The following is a 14,300-nucleotide window of genomic DNA, read 5'->3' as shown; positions in this document are numbered from 1 at the left end:
TGCGCTGAATTCCGTCGGAGTGCACTGAAGTTCACCGTCCTACCCTGGGTGCAGGTAAGTGCGTGTCAAGCGACACTTTTTTTTTTTTTTTTAAAATACGGTGGTTTTTCTGAATCTGTCGGGTTTTCTTACCCCCCCCCCCCCCCCCGATTTCCACCGCGGGCATGCCGGCGCCGATGCGCCACAATCCGATCGCGTGCGCAAAATCCCGGGACAATTCAGGGAAAATCGTTGCAAATCGGTAATATTCGTGTAACCCGTCGGAAAAACGGATTCGGGCCCTTAGTAAATGACCGCCATTGCGTCTCTTGACCCTGTAGCGCAGTTGACAATAAATGGAGACTACTTGAAGAGGTATAAATATGGTGGCTTACTACAGTACAGATCCCTCTACAATAGTCATATTACAGATGATTAAATACGTTGGATTGATGAAATCTGGAGGTTTTCTGGTTTAATTTAAGAGATGATACCAAAATCCTGCTTCTAGTTACTATAGATCCAATGATAGGGGCGTCTGAAGCCTTTTCCAGCCTCTAAAAGTGACTCATCTCATTCATTTGCATATGATTTTGGAGGTGATTTTTTTTTAGGTTACCAGTCAACAGTTCATGCCCTAAGAGAGGGGGCCGGTTCCTCTTAAAACCTTAATATTGGGTCTTGTTGTGCATCATATTGGCACATGAACGGAATCGTAGAAAGAGGTCACAGTGGTCCGTCTGTAATTAGGGGTCGTCAGTAAGTCGGGTGTCCTTAAGTAGGGGACTTCCTGTATAACCTAAGTATCTTATTTGGTAAAAAGATTGAGATGTAGTTCTATTTTCTGTATCTTAACAAGAAATATGTATTGCACTTGGTTAATAAGTTGGTGTATTAAATGGATTATAAAGTAATTGCATTTCATTTTTGTTTAAATTATTTATTAAGAGCTTTAAATAACTTTGGGTATGACGTGACTTTATTGTCCCCGGGTAGGACGTGACTTCCATTACATTTCTTTTCTTTCTTGTGTGACTTGTCAACTAAAAAAGTTTAAGCAAATCAAAATGGGTATTTCCCTGCGTGAAGCCTTCGATGTTTCAACAGACTAAATTTATGAGCAAAACATTTCCCGCATTCAAAGCACGGATATGGCTTCTCCCCCGTGTGAATTCTCTGATGTCTGATAAGATCCGAATTTGAATTACAACCTTTTCCACATTCCGAACACGCAAACAAACGTATCCCTGTGTGAGCTCTCTCATGTTTATAAAGATTGGATTTGACTGCGAAACCTTTTCCGCATTCTGCGCATGTATATGGCTTCTCCCCTGTGTGAATTCTCTGATGGATAACAAGTCCTGACTTCAGGGCAAAGCATTTCCCACATTCTGAACAGGAATATGGCTTCTCTCCTGTGTGATTTTTCTGATGTCTTACAAGACCGGATTTCCAGGTGAAATATTTTCCACATTGTAAACATGAAAACGGCTTCTCCTGTCTGTGAGTCAGCTGATGGGTAACAAGATCCGATTTCTGAATGAAGCCTTTCCCACATTCTGAACATATAAACGGCTTCTCCCCGGTGTGAATTCTCACATGTCTAAGAAGAGCTCCTTTCTGGTTAAAACATTTCCCGCATTCTGAACATGAAAACGGTTTCTCTCCCGAGTGAAATTTCCGATGTGTGGCAAGAGATTTTTTGAGGGTAAAAAATTTCCCGCATTCTGGACACGGAAATGGCTTCTCCCTTGTGTGACGCCTTTGAGGTACAAGTTCTCTTTTGTAGCTTTTCATTTGCATACCACTCTGCGATGAATCAGAGGATCGATCGTGTAGGAAAGTTTTAGATGATCGCTCGTCGCTGTGAAGGCCGGAGGGAGCAACAGGGATAACCTCAGGATCTTCTTGTGTGATGTAAGGATCCTCTGCTTTAAAATGTTGTCCCTCTGAGCTCCTGGTGGAGTCACCTGCAGAGAGAATTACTTTTCTTTAATTTATATTATATTAATATTTCATAACCTTTCTAGAGAAAATGTTCCGTAAAAATTTTAGGGCATGTAAGAAAATGTACCGTATATACTATACCCTATATAAGGCGAGGCCCCTAATTTTACCACAAAAAAATGGGAAAACCTATTGACTTCAGAATAAGCTGAAAAAGCATTGGTCACAACCTCCCCACAGTATATAGCTAGCTACCCCCTGCCCCAGAATACAGCCAGCCCTCTGCCCGAGTATGTAGGCAACCCCTGCCTTATTACATAGCCAGCCCCCTGCCCCAGTATATATCCAGCCAGCATTCCCCCAGTATACAGCCAACCCCCTGCCCCGTTATACAGACAGTTTATTAAAAAAAATAAAGTGAATACTCACCTTACCGGGGCCCCCTGCAGGTCTTCTGTCAGGCAGGTCCGTGCAGCGCCCGACGCTGACATCAGAGTGTGTGCTGGTTGCCGGCACACACAATACTATTGCCGTGGCGGCGGCTGACGTCAGAGCCTGTGACGTCGTACGGACCTGTCCCTGAGGGATTGAACAAAAGACCGGCGGGGGCCCCGGAAAGGTGAGGTTTTCTTTTACTCCAGTATAAGCCGAGTTCGGGTTTTTCAGTACATTTTTTGTGCTGAAAAACTCAGCTTGAGTACATACGGTAATTATAAAGTGGAGACAAAATAGATTACAATCTACCAGTACCTGTCAGACCATGGATCAGAAAAGCATGATATTGGGTCTCTAGGTTGTTGTGCAGACTTCAACTGCTGTGCCATAGCTTTGGGATAAGCATAAGATCTCACTTACCTCTAAGGAGGCTTAGACTGACCCTGCCAATTTAAACCAGGTCTGCCATCGTCTAGAGACCCAGCTCCAAGATTTGACTACATTTCAGTTTTAAGTGGTCACTTTCATTTCACAATCTCCTAGTGGTTACTACTCACCTGGGCAGTTACCTGTAGGAATCTCCTCCTTACATCGCTCATCGCCCCTCACATATGTCTCTGGAGCAGTAATATTCTTCACATCTTCATCCTGATACACAAACTGAGAAACAAATATTGTAAGACGTCACCAGACGATGGAGAAGTCACAGGACAAGTTTAGATGATAAGAAATACATTATTAAAGGGCTATTCCTCCCACGAAGACAAGTTTCTTATATATACTCAGGATAACAAAATAACACGTTGTCTAATTCACTGTTAATAACAAAAATGCTGCATCTCACAGATAAAAGTCCAACTTGTCTCTATCAGTCCTGCAGTTTATATTTTGGGTATAACCATAAACTCCCGACTATGGTTGGATTTTTCTCATGAATAACTTCTCTTGTACTACAGGGGGAAAGGAGGAGGCAGAGACACTACAGACACAGGCACTTCCTGTCCAGCAGCAGCTGCAGAGGAGCTACAAACTCTAGATCAGACAAGATGATCCTGGGGGATGGGGTAACATAGCAGAGCTGACTGTGTGTTGTATACATGAGGCAGCAGATCTGTGTGTGTTTTTGTCTTATATCCATCTCACGAGTCCAATTTGTCTCATCTCACTGTACCCTGATAATCTAAGCACATTGTCAGCACACGCTACAGGGATTATGAAGTGTCTGCTGAGAGAGTACCCACTCACAATCTGGAATCTTACACTGACCATCACTGAGTGATAGGAGCTAAACAGCAATAACACCGAGTAACATTGTAAAGTAAAGGGTTAAAAACTAATTTTACTGTGGAAAAATTACTAGGGGATTAAAATTTGAGACTATAAATTCTGTTCTGTTACCTTTCTCCTTGGACATAGGAGGTCCGAGAAAGTGCTATATGGGCAAAACAGTCTGTCACCTTGAGACCCCGGTGTCTGTGTGTCTGTCTGATGTTGACATGAAAATAAAGACTTTTTGGATAAGGAGACACAAGTGCTGCTCATGTTTCTTTTAACTTTCTTTCTGGGGTAAACCCCTTTAAGGGCTGGTAAACACGACTGTGTTTTGGTCTGACAATCTTGGACTATTTGATGCCTACATGTACAGACCCAGGTAAACCCAATAACTTATTGTTCCATTATATAGATCAGAGAATATGTCAGAATGTCTCATCCCCATCTACCTGATGATCCTGTGTAAGATTGTGATTCTCCTCTGAACAATCCTGTGGTAGAAAAAGAGGACTGGGACATCTCTCCGGTGATGTTCTCTTACTGGATCTACCTGTAGGAGACACATCCAGAGACTGAATTCCTTCTTTCCATACAGATAATGAAAGGACGTGTGGATTTAGTCCTGTCTATTACCTGCTGATGTGAGGGGCTGGTGGTCCTCCATCATGACGTCCTTGTACACATCTTTGTGTCCTTCTAAATACTCCCACTCCTCCATGGAGAAATAGACAGCCACATCCTGACACCTTATAGGAACCTGACACACACAATGATCCCGTCATCACCCAGATCCCTTCATAGCGTTACTGTATAATGTCCCAGCATTCCCAGCAGTGTCACCTCTCCAGTCAGCAGCTCCATCATCTTGTGGGTGACTTCTAGGATCTTCTGCTCATTGATGTCATCATGTATCAGGGGGTGAGGTGGAGGAGCCGGGATTGGCCTCAGGGTTCTCCCCCGTCCTTCATACACAGGGGCCTGACAGCGCCCACTAGAGGTCTTCTTCACTACTGTGTAATCCTGGTTATGGAGAGACACATTGATAAATCTCCCTCCATACATTTCCAGAATCTCTCACCTCTCCAGTCCTATCATCTGTTATTCCCATAGATAATGATGTAATGTGACCTCATCACAATCTCTCACCTCTCCAGTAATATAGAAGAGAATCTCTAGGGTGAGCTGGAATATCCTTTCCGTCCTCTTCTCCCTTTCTCTGTACATCCTTGATTCTTTGGTCAATAAGGAAAATTATCTTTCCGACAAGTTATCAGTTGACGATCAGATATTGTAAGAACCTGAATCTAAAGAAAATTAATCCATGTAAAATCAAAGACAAGCCTATAGACACAGATATCAACTGACAGTAATGGAAAACACCCAGAGAAATAATAATGTTCAGATAATTAGGTTTCTCTTTTCTATGGGAAGACCTTGTGTGGTCTACAAAATCTTAACACATTTCATAGGAATAGAAAACCAGAACCCAAGTCACCAACACATCACTGAGATCTCACAAGATGCTCCCCCAAAGCCGGACAGATCTTATTGGTTATAATGGGCTTCTCAGGTTTCTGTTATGGCATCTGTTTTTTCAAGGGATTCATGTACGATTTTATGAGCAATTTTTGACAGAATCAACAACAGAGACTCACACACCTCCTCCTCCACAGCCGCCTCCACATACAGGACCTGTGATGATGTCATAGTCATGTGATCAGCCCCGGGTGTGGGAGGAGTCATGGGGTCACATGACCAGGTCTGACAGGATTCTCTGCTCAGAGGGTTCAGCGTTACCTCAGGATGTACAGAGAGTCTGCAGCAGAGCTGTGTGTGTATAATGTGTGTATAGCGGAGCTGTGCGTGTATAATGTGTGTATAGCGGAGCTGTGTGTGTGTATAATGTGTGTATAGCAGAGCTGTGTGTGTATAATGTGTGTATAGCGGAGCTGCGCGTGTATAATGTGTGTATTGCGGAGCTGTGTGTGTGTATAATGTGTGTATAGCGGAGCTGTGTGTGTATAATGTGTGTATAGCAGGGCTGTGTGTGTATAATGTGTGTATAGCGGAGCTGTGTGTGTGTATAATGTGTGTATAGCGGAGCTGTGTGTGTATAATGTGTGTATAGCGGAGCTGTGTGTGTATAATGTGTGTATAGCGGAGCTGTGTGTGTATAATGTGTGTATAGCAGGGCTGTGTGTGTATAATGTGTGTATAGTGGAGCTGTGTGTGTGTATAATGTTTGTATAGCGGAGCTGTGTGTGTATAATGTGTGTATAGCGGGGCTGTGTGTGTATAGCGGAGCTGTGTGTGTATAATGTGTGTATTGCGGAGCTGTGTGTGTATAATGTGTGTATAGCAGAGATGTGTGTGTATAATGTGTGTATAGCGGAGCTATGTGTGTATAATGTGTGTATAGCGGAGCTGTGTGTGTGTATAATGTGTGTATAGCAGGGCTGTGTGTGTATAATGTGTGTATAGCGGAGCTGTGTGTGTATAATGTGTGTATAGCAGAGCTGTGTGTGTATAATGTGTGTATAGCAGAGCTGTGTGTGTATAATGTGTGTATAGCAGAGCTGTGTGTGTGTGTATAATGTGTGTATAGCAGAGCTGTGTGTGTGTATAATGTGTGTATAGCGGAGCTGTGTGTGTATAATGTGTGTATAGCAGAGCTGTGTGTGTATAATGTGTGTATAGCAGAGCTGTGTGTGTATAATGTGTGTATAGCAGAGCTGTGTGTGTATAATGTGTGTATAGCAGAGCTGTGTGTGTATAATGTGTGTATTGCGGAGCTGTGTGTGTATAATGTGTGTATAGCGGAGCTGTGTGTGTGTATAATGTGTGTATAGCGGAGCTGTGTGTGTGTATAATGTGTGTATAGCGGAGCTGTGTGTGTGTATAATGTGTGTATAGCGGAGCTGTGTGTGTGTATAATGTGTGTATAGCGGAGCTGTGTGTGTGTATAATGTGTGTATAGCGGAGCTGTGTGTGTGTATAATGTGTGTATAGCGGAGCTGTGTGTGTGTATAATGTGTGTATAGCGGAGCTGTGTGTGTGTATAATGTGTGTATAGCGGAGCTGTGTGTGTGTATAATGTGTGTATAGCGGAGCTGTGTGTGTGTATAATGTGTGTATAGCGGAGCTGTGTGTGTGTATAATGTGTGTATAGCGGAGCTGTGTGTGTATAATGTGTGTATAGCAGAGCTGAGTGTGTATAATGTGTGTATAGCAGAGAAATAGCTGATACGCACAAAAAAACTATATGTAAATCTTGCATAGATAAGCTATTGAGAGATGAAAAAAACCTCTTTTATGGATGAGATTAAAGAGTTTATGGAAGAGAAGTTCGTATCTCTTGCTACAACCTCACAGGTTCTTCAGGGTCCCCCCCCTAGCCTAGCCACTCCTGCATCAGATTCAGATGTTTCAGAATCTCGGTCTTGTTCCTATAAAGACTATAAACAATGCATTCTGATTTACAGGACTCGGAAGCCAGGTATTTTTTTCCAATTGAGGAAATGAAGAAACTGCTTAAAGCAGTAAGGGATTCTCTAAATATCGAGGACGCAATCCCTCCCAGATCAGTAGAAAAGGACCTCTTTGGAGGCCTGAGAAGCAAAAGAAGGGTCTTTCCTGTCAATGACGCCCTTAAAGATCTGATTGCGACAGAATAACAGGAACCAGAAAATAAGATAACAGTTTCCAAAAATTCCTGGAAACGGTTATTGTTCGAACCTAATGATTCAAAGGTTTGGGATGCATGTCCTAAAGTAGACGTACAGGTTTTAAAGTGTCTAAAAAGATGGATTTACAGTTTGAAGATGCAGGCCAGCGTCACGATCCCATGGATCGGAAATCTGTAGCACTACTTAAGAAAGCATGGGATACCTCTATGCTGAACTTGAAGACTCTGTAGCCAGAACACTACTCTAATGGCTGAAGGAGCTGGAAAATCATGTCAAGGAACATACACCCAGAAAAATAATCTTAGAAAATATTCCTCTTCTTAAACTGGCGGCTGCTTTTCTGGCAGATGCCTCAGCAGAATCTATCAGATTCTTGGCCAAAGAAGGGGTCTAACGCATCCAGGAGAGTGCTTTTGCGAAAGCAATAGGGAGGAGACATCCGTCAAAGACGAAACTGTGTGGAGTCCCCTTTTCCGGTTTGTCTTAGGTCCAGACCTCAATGCCATACTAGAGAAAGCAGCAGACAAGAAGATGGGATTTCCGGAATACAAGTCTGATACCAAAAAGAAGTTTTTTCATGGCCCCAAGGACCAAAGGGATAGCTTTAGAGGAAAGGGCAAACAAGGCCGCTGGAGCTACCCAATGGACACAAGAGATCAGTAACAGATACTCGAATTTCAGAGAGTTACAAGTGGTATGGAAGACATTGAGTTCCAACAGGACTCACCTAAAGAACACACACCTGATACTATCAGACAACATCACCACAGTATTATATCTGAAGAGACAAGGAGTTACCAGGTCCCCAGACCTACTGGCTTTATCCCAAAAAATCTTCATATGGGCAGAAGACAATTGCCTATCCCGATCTGCAACTCATCTTCGCGGGAAAGAGAATATAACAGCCGATTTTCTGAGCAGGAAGACACTCTTTCCAAACGAGTGGTGCCTAAAGCAGGAGATATATACGATAAACTGATCACCCTATGAGGGCATCCACTTATAGATCTATTTGCCACAAGAGAAAACGCGAAATGCAATCTTTTTTTATTCTCTAGACACAAGAGAACCATTCTCGAATCTGGAAGCACTCAGCCATACTTGTGACCAGCCACTAGCCTATGCCTTTCCGCCAATTCCCCTGATCTCAAAGGCGCTACGGAAGATCTACATGGACAGGGCCAGGGTGATATTAATCTGCCCCAATTGGAGGAAAAAGAAATGTTATCCTCTCCTGAGATCCATGGCTCTTCAGGAACCCATCCTACTTCCTCCAGAGAACGACCTTCTATTTCAAGGCCCAGTCCTTCATCCAAGACCGGACTACTTCAACCTATCGGCATGGATCCTGAAAGGGAACTCCTGATGAGGAAGGGTCTTTCCTCAAAAGTGGTGAACACTCTGCAGGCAAGTAGAAAACCTGTGACATTTGCCATATATCATAAAATATGGAAAAAATTTGTGGGGATAAACCTCCATCACAAGATAACCCTAATATTTTTCAGGTGTTGGAGTTTCAACAAGCAGGACTAGAAAAGGGACTATCCACAAGCACCTTAAAGGTACAAGTGTCTGCCCTAGGTGCCTTCCACGACTGCTGCTTTATGGACAATAGGTGGGTAAAAAGATTCATAACCGCCTCTCTTAGAATCCGTCCTCAGGTCCTTACCAGAACCCCTACCTGGGATCTTACCTTGGTTCTCAATGCCTTAACTAAAGGTTTATTTGAACCAATAGAAAAATCTGATATCAGAAACCTGACCTTTAAAGACAATTTTTCTGATAGCTATAACTTCAGCCCGAAGACTAGGAGAACTCCAAGCCATCTCTATACAAGAGGATTACCTAAGAATTCTTGATGATAGAATTATTATAACTCTTGAATCTACCTTTCTTCCTAGGGTGGTCTCGGACTTCAACAGAAACTAGGAGATTGTCCTGCCATCTTTTTGCAATAACCCAACATCCTCCAAGGAGGCACACGCTTGATGTAGGGCGCATTGTATTAAAATACCTTCAATCCACCGAAACATGGCGTGTAGATAATAACCTCTTCATTCAATTCCAGGGACCCAACAAGGGAAAAAAGGCATCCAAGATTACTATCGCTAGATGGCTCAAGATGGCAATATCAAAATGCTACAGTCTCCAGAATTCGCCAGTACCATCGAACATAAGGGCTCACTCCACAAGAGCCATGTCCACTTCGTGGGCAGAAAGAAGGTGAGCTACACTAGACCAAATTTGCAAAGTAGCAACTTGGGCTTCCCAGAATGCGTTCTCAAAACACTACAGACTGGACATTCCAAAAAATAAAGATCTGGCCTTGGGAAGGAAGGTGTTCCAATCGGTTATCCCACCCTAACTTATCATCTCATTTGATAAGTCTCCAGGTGGCCATCATGGGGGATGGGTGGAAATTCTGATTTAGAACCTACAGGTAAATCGGTTTCCACTAGTCCACCATGACGGCCTATATATTCCCTCCCTAAAACTTATTGTTTTCTATTGTATTCTTGTGTGTGACTTAACATACTAAATAAATACAGTTGCATCCATCCCGCTATGGTTATTTGGTAGACACTGGTGGGAGGATTCTGGGAGGGGACATTTAACCTCTCTCTTTCCTGTTCCCACAGAGGTCAAAGGGCATCCTCCAGGTGGCCGTCATGGTGGACTAGTAGAAATCTGAATTTCTGTGTTTAATAAATGCGGATGCGTGCGTAAAAAGATTGTGATTCTGCAATTTCTAAGTGTGTGCTCTCGTCCAGGGCGATTTGCGCCCTAGATAAAAATCTCTTGCAAAGCCCTTCTGGATATTTTTTTAAATTCATTTTTACGTTTATATAAATGGGGAGAATACAGAACCACTCCTATCCTGTACATAAGGGATTAGCACTACACAGTCCAGCGAATATAAATGGCTGAAGTCCAGCTCCAACGTTTCAGCTCCTCAATGGAGCCATTTTCAAGCATAAATATAAGCCTGGAGTGCTGCCTCTATGCTTTTTCTTATGGGCACAGCACAGTACTACTACTCCTATCCTGTATATATGGGCACAGCGCAGTACTACTTCTCCTATCCTGTATGTATGGGCACAGCACAGTACTACTACTCCTATCCTGTATATATGGGCACAGCACAGTACTACTACTCCTATACTGTATATATGGGCACAGCACAGTACTACTACTCCTATCCTGTATATATGGGCACAGCACAGTACTACTACTCCTATCCTGTATATATGGGCACAGCACAGTACTACTACTCCTATCCTGTATATATGGACACAGTACTACTACTCCTATCCTGTATATATGGGCACAGCACAGTACTACTACTCCTATCCTGTATATATGGGCACAGCACAGTACAACTTCTCCTGTCCTGTATATATGGGCACAGTACTACTACTCCTATCTTGTATATATGGGCACAGCACAGTACTACTACTCCTATCCTGTATATATGGGTACAGCACAGTACTACTACTCCTATTCTGTATATATGGGCACAGCTCAGTACTACTACTCCTATCCTGTATATATGGACACAGTACTACTACTCCTATCCTGTATATATGGGTACAGCACAGTACTACTACTCCTGTCCTGTATATATGGGCACAGCACTACTACTCCTATCTTGTATATATGGGCACAGTACTACTACTCCTATCCTGTATATATGGGTACAGCACAGTACTACTACTCCTGTCCTGTATATATGGGCACAGCACAGTACTACTACTCCTATCCTGTATATATAGGTACAGCACAGTACTACTACTCCTATCTTGTATATATGGGCACAGTACTACTACTCCTATCCTGTATATATGGGTACAGCACAGTACTACTACTCCTGTCCTGTATATATGGGCACAGCACAGTACTACTACTCCTATCCTGTATATATAGGCACAGCACAGTACTACTTCTCCTGTCCTGTATATATGGGCACAGTACTACTACTCCTATCTTGTATATATGGGCACAGCACAGTACTACTACTCCTGTTCTGTATATATGGGTACAGTACAGTACTACTACTCATATCCTGTATATATGGGCACAGCACTACTACTCCTATCCTGTATATATGGGCACAGCACAGTACTACTACTCCTATTATGTATATATGTGCACAGCACAGTACTACTACTCCTATCCTGTATATATGGACACAGTACTACTACTCCTATCCTGTATATATGAGCACAGCACAGTACTACTACTCCTATCCTGTATATATGGGCACAGCACAGTACTACTACTCCTATCCTGTATATATGGACACAGTACTACTACTCCTATCCTGTATATATGGGCACAGCACAGTACTACTACTCCTATCCTGTATATATGGGCACAGCACAGTACTACTTCTCCTGTCCTGTATATATGGGCACAGTACTACTACTCCTATCTTGTATATATGGGCACAGCACAGTACTACTACTCCTATCCTGTATATATGGGTACAGCACAGTACTACTACTCCTATTCTGTATATATGGGCACAGCACAGTACTACTACTCCTGTCCTGTATATATGGGCACATCACTGTACTACTACTCCTATCCTGTATACATGGGCACAGCACAGTACTACTACTATTATCCTGTATATATGGGCACAGCACAGTACTACTACTCCTAACTTGTATATATGGGCACAGCACAGTACTACTACTCCTATCCTTTATGTATGGACACAGCACAGTACTACTACTCCTATCCTGTATAGATGGGCACAGCACAGTACTACTACTCCTATCCTGTATATATGGGCACAGCACAGTACTACTACTCCTAACTTGTATATATGGGCACAGCACAGTACTACTACTCCTATCCTTTAAGTATGGACACAGCACAGTACTACTACTCCTATCCTGTATAGATGGGCATAGTACTACTCCTCCTCTCCTGTATATATGGGCACAGTACTACTACTCCTATGCTGTATATATCACTGGCTGTCTCTGTGTCACACAGTAGGTGGCGCTGTTGAGCTGTTTGCTATCTCTCTCACGTCTTCTCTTCTCACTATCCTATGTTCCTCTGAGCCGTCATGTAGCTGTTTCTTGTTGTGTGTGAGCACAACCAAGCTTAACTGATGGGAGCAGTGAACCTTGTCAGGCACATAACTCCGCCCCCTGGACAAAAGTGACGAATCAGAAGGAGGCGGGAAGAGAGAAGCTCTGAGGTAATTCTGTGAGGTGAGAGACTCGGGATGTTTCTGAGGTAAAAGTCAGAGAAGACGATGAGAGAGAAGAGACATCCATCTACAGGAGAGGAGGAAGAGACAAGACACACTCTACAAAGAGACAGGCGAGTGCAGGGGACTCTCTACAAAGTGACAGACGAGTGCAGGAGACTCTCTACAAAGAGACAGACGAGTGCAGGAGACTCTCTACAAAGAGACAGACGAGTGCAGGAGACTCTCTACAAAGAGACAGGTGAGTGCAGGAGACTCTACAAAGAGACAGGTGAGTGCAGGAGACTCTACAAAGAGACAGGTGAGTGCAGGAGACTCTCTACAAAGAGACAGGCGAGTGCAGGAGACTCTACAAAGAGATAGGAGAGAACAGGAGACACTACAAAGAGACAGGCGAGTCTACAAAGAGACAGGCGAGAGTAGGAGACTACAAAGAGACAGGAGAGAGCAGGAGACTCTCTAAAAAGACACAAGTGCAGGAGACTCTACAAAGAGACAGGCGAGTGCAGGAGAGTCTACAAAGAGACAGGAGAGAGCAGGAGACTCTCTAGAAAGACACAAGTGCAGGAGTCTCTACAAAGAGACAGGCGAGTGCAGGGACTCTACAAAGAGACAGGCGAATGCAGGGTCTCTACAAAGAGACAGGCAAGTGCAGGAGAGTCTCTACAAAGAGACATGCGAGTGCAGGAGAGTCTACAAAGAGACAGGCGAGTGCAGGAGAGTCTCTACAAAGAGACAGGCGAGTGCAGGAGAGTCTCCACAAAGAGACAGGCGAGTGCAGGAGAGTCTCCACAAAGAGACAGGCGAGTGCAGGAGAGTCTCCACAAAGAGACAGGCGAGTGCAGGAGAGTCTCTACAACGAGACAGGCGAGTGCAGGAGACTCTACAAAGAGACACAGTGATCCACAGTTATGAGGGAAAAGGCACTGCTGCTGACAGGAATAGCGTCTCTGATATCACAGAGAACAGTGCAGATACCAGTGAGGATGTTAAGTACATACAGCGCTTTTACAGGAAGGTAGGTTATTGGTTACTGATCTGCAGTGATTAGTTTTGAATATGAAATTATTCATTAAAGAGAACCTGTCAGCAGAAATTCACCTAATAAACCATTACCAGTATGTTTTCAAGCAGCCGAACACCTTCTAGTTATTGTTTCTTCCATGGCCCAGTGTGGTGGCATCGTTCAGAAAATCTACTTTGAAATGGGATGTAAATTGGTTGTATAAAGTCAAGGAGGCGGAGAGTTTAACACTGTTATCAAGCTCTCTCTTCCTTAGAATCCCTCCTTCAATGTAATTGATGGTCTTGCACCTCACAAACCAGATCTCCTAAAGTCCAATAAATGATGTCAATCACAGAGGAGGAGGTGCTCAGTGCTCCCCACCTTGACTTCAGCGTTAAACTCCTCCTCCTTGACTTTATACAACCAATTTCCAGCTCACTTTTCAGGATGATGCCACCACACTGGACCATGGAAGAAACAAAAACTAGAAGATTTTACGCTGCTTGACAATATTCTGGTAATGATTCTTTAGGCCAATACAGGTTCCCTTTAAGACTAAAACGTAATATTTTGAACAAGGTTTAACAAGAACACATCCCCCTATAGGACTGAGGTCCTCATGCTGTCCTGTGAGGAGATTTCCTCTATTACAAGTAGTAGTCATGTTGCGGGGGTCTTGTAGTGCATCTTACACAATGGATCACATCCTGGTCCAGACATTATCACTGCCCCTGTACAACCTAGCCCA

The 14,300-nt window shown here is 43.4% G+C and overlaps 1 protein-coding gene and 1 long non-coding RNA gene across 2 annotated transcripts in view; both read right to left on the bottom strand.

Annotated features, from left to right (window-relative positions):
• LOC140065404 (uncharacterized) overlaps positions 1–14,300 on the bottom strand; it is a 106,033-nt gene that overhangs the window by 20,640 nt on the left and 71,093 nt on the right. The window contains exon 2 of the mRNA XM_072113022.1: positions 2,919–3,009. The gene's annotated coding sequence lies outside the window, so the exon portion shown is untranslated. The remainder of the gene's footprint in view (positions 1–2,918; positions 3,010–14,300) is intronic.
• LOC140065458 (uncharacterized) lies at positions 4,220–5,404 on the bottom strand. Its single transcript, XR_011847925.1, has 3 exons — positions 5,293–5,404; positions 4,780–4,937; positions 4,220–4,653 (listed from the first exon to the last, which is right to left on the bottom strand). It is a non-coding gene; the product is annotated as an uncharacterized lncRNA (long non-coding RNA).

Source organism: Engystomops pustulosus, chromosome 6 (assembly GCF_040894005.1).
Source record: "Engystomops pustulosus chromosome 6, aEngPut4.maternal, whole genome shotgun sequence".
In the NCBI taxonomy this organism is placed as follows: Eukaryota; Metazoa; Chordata; class Amphibia; order Anura; family Leptodactylidae; genus Engystomops; species Engystomops pustulosus.
This window is presented reverse-complemented; position numbering and strand designations above follow the sequence as displayed.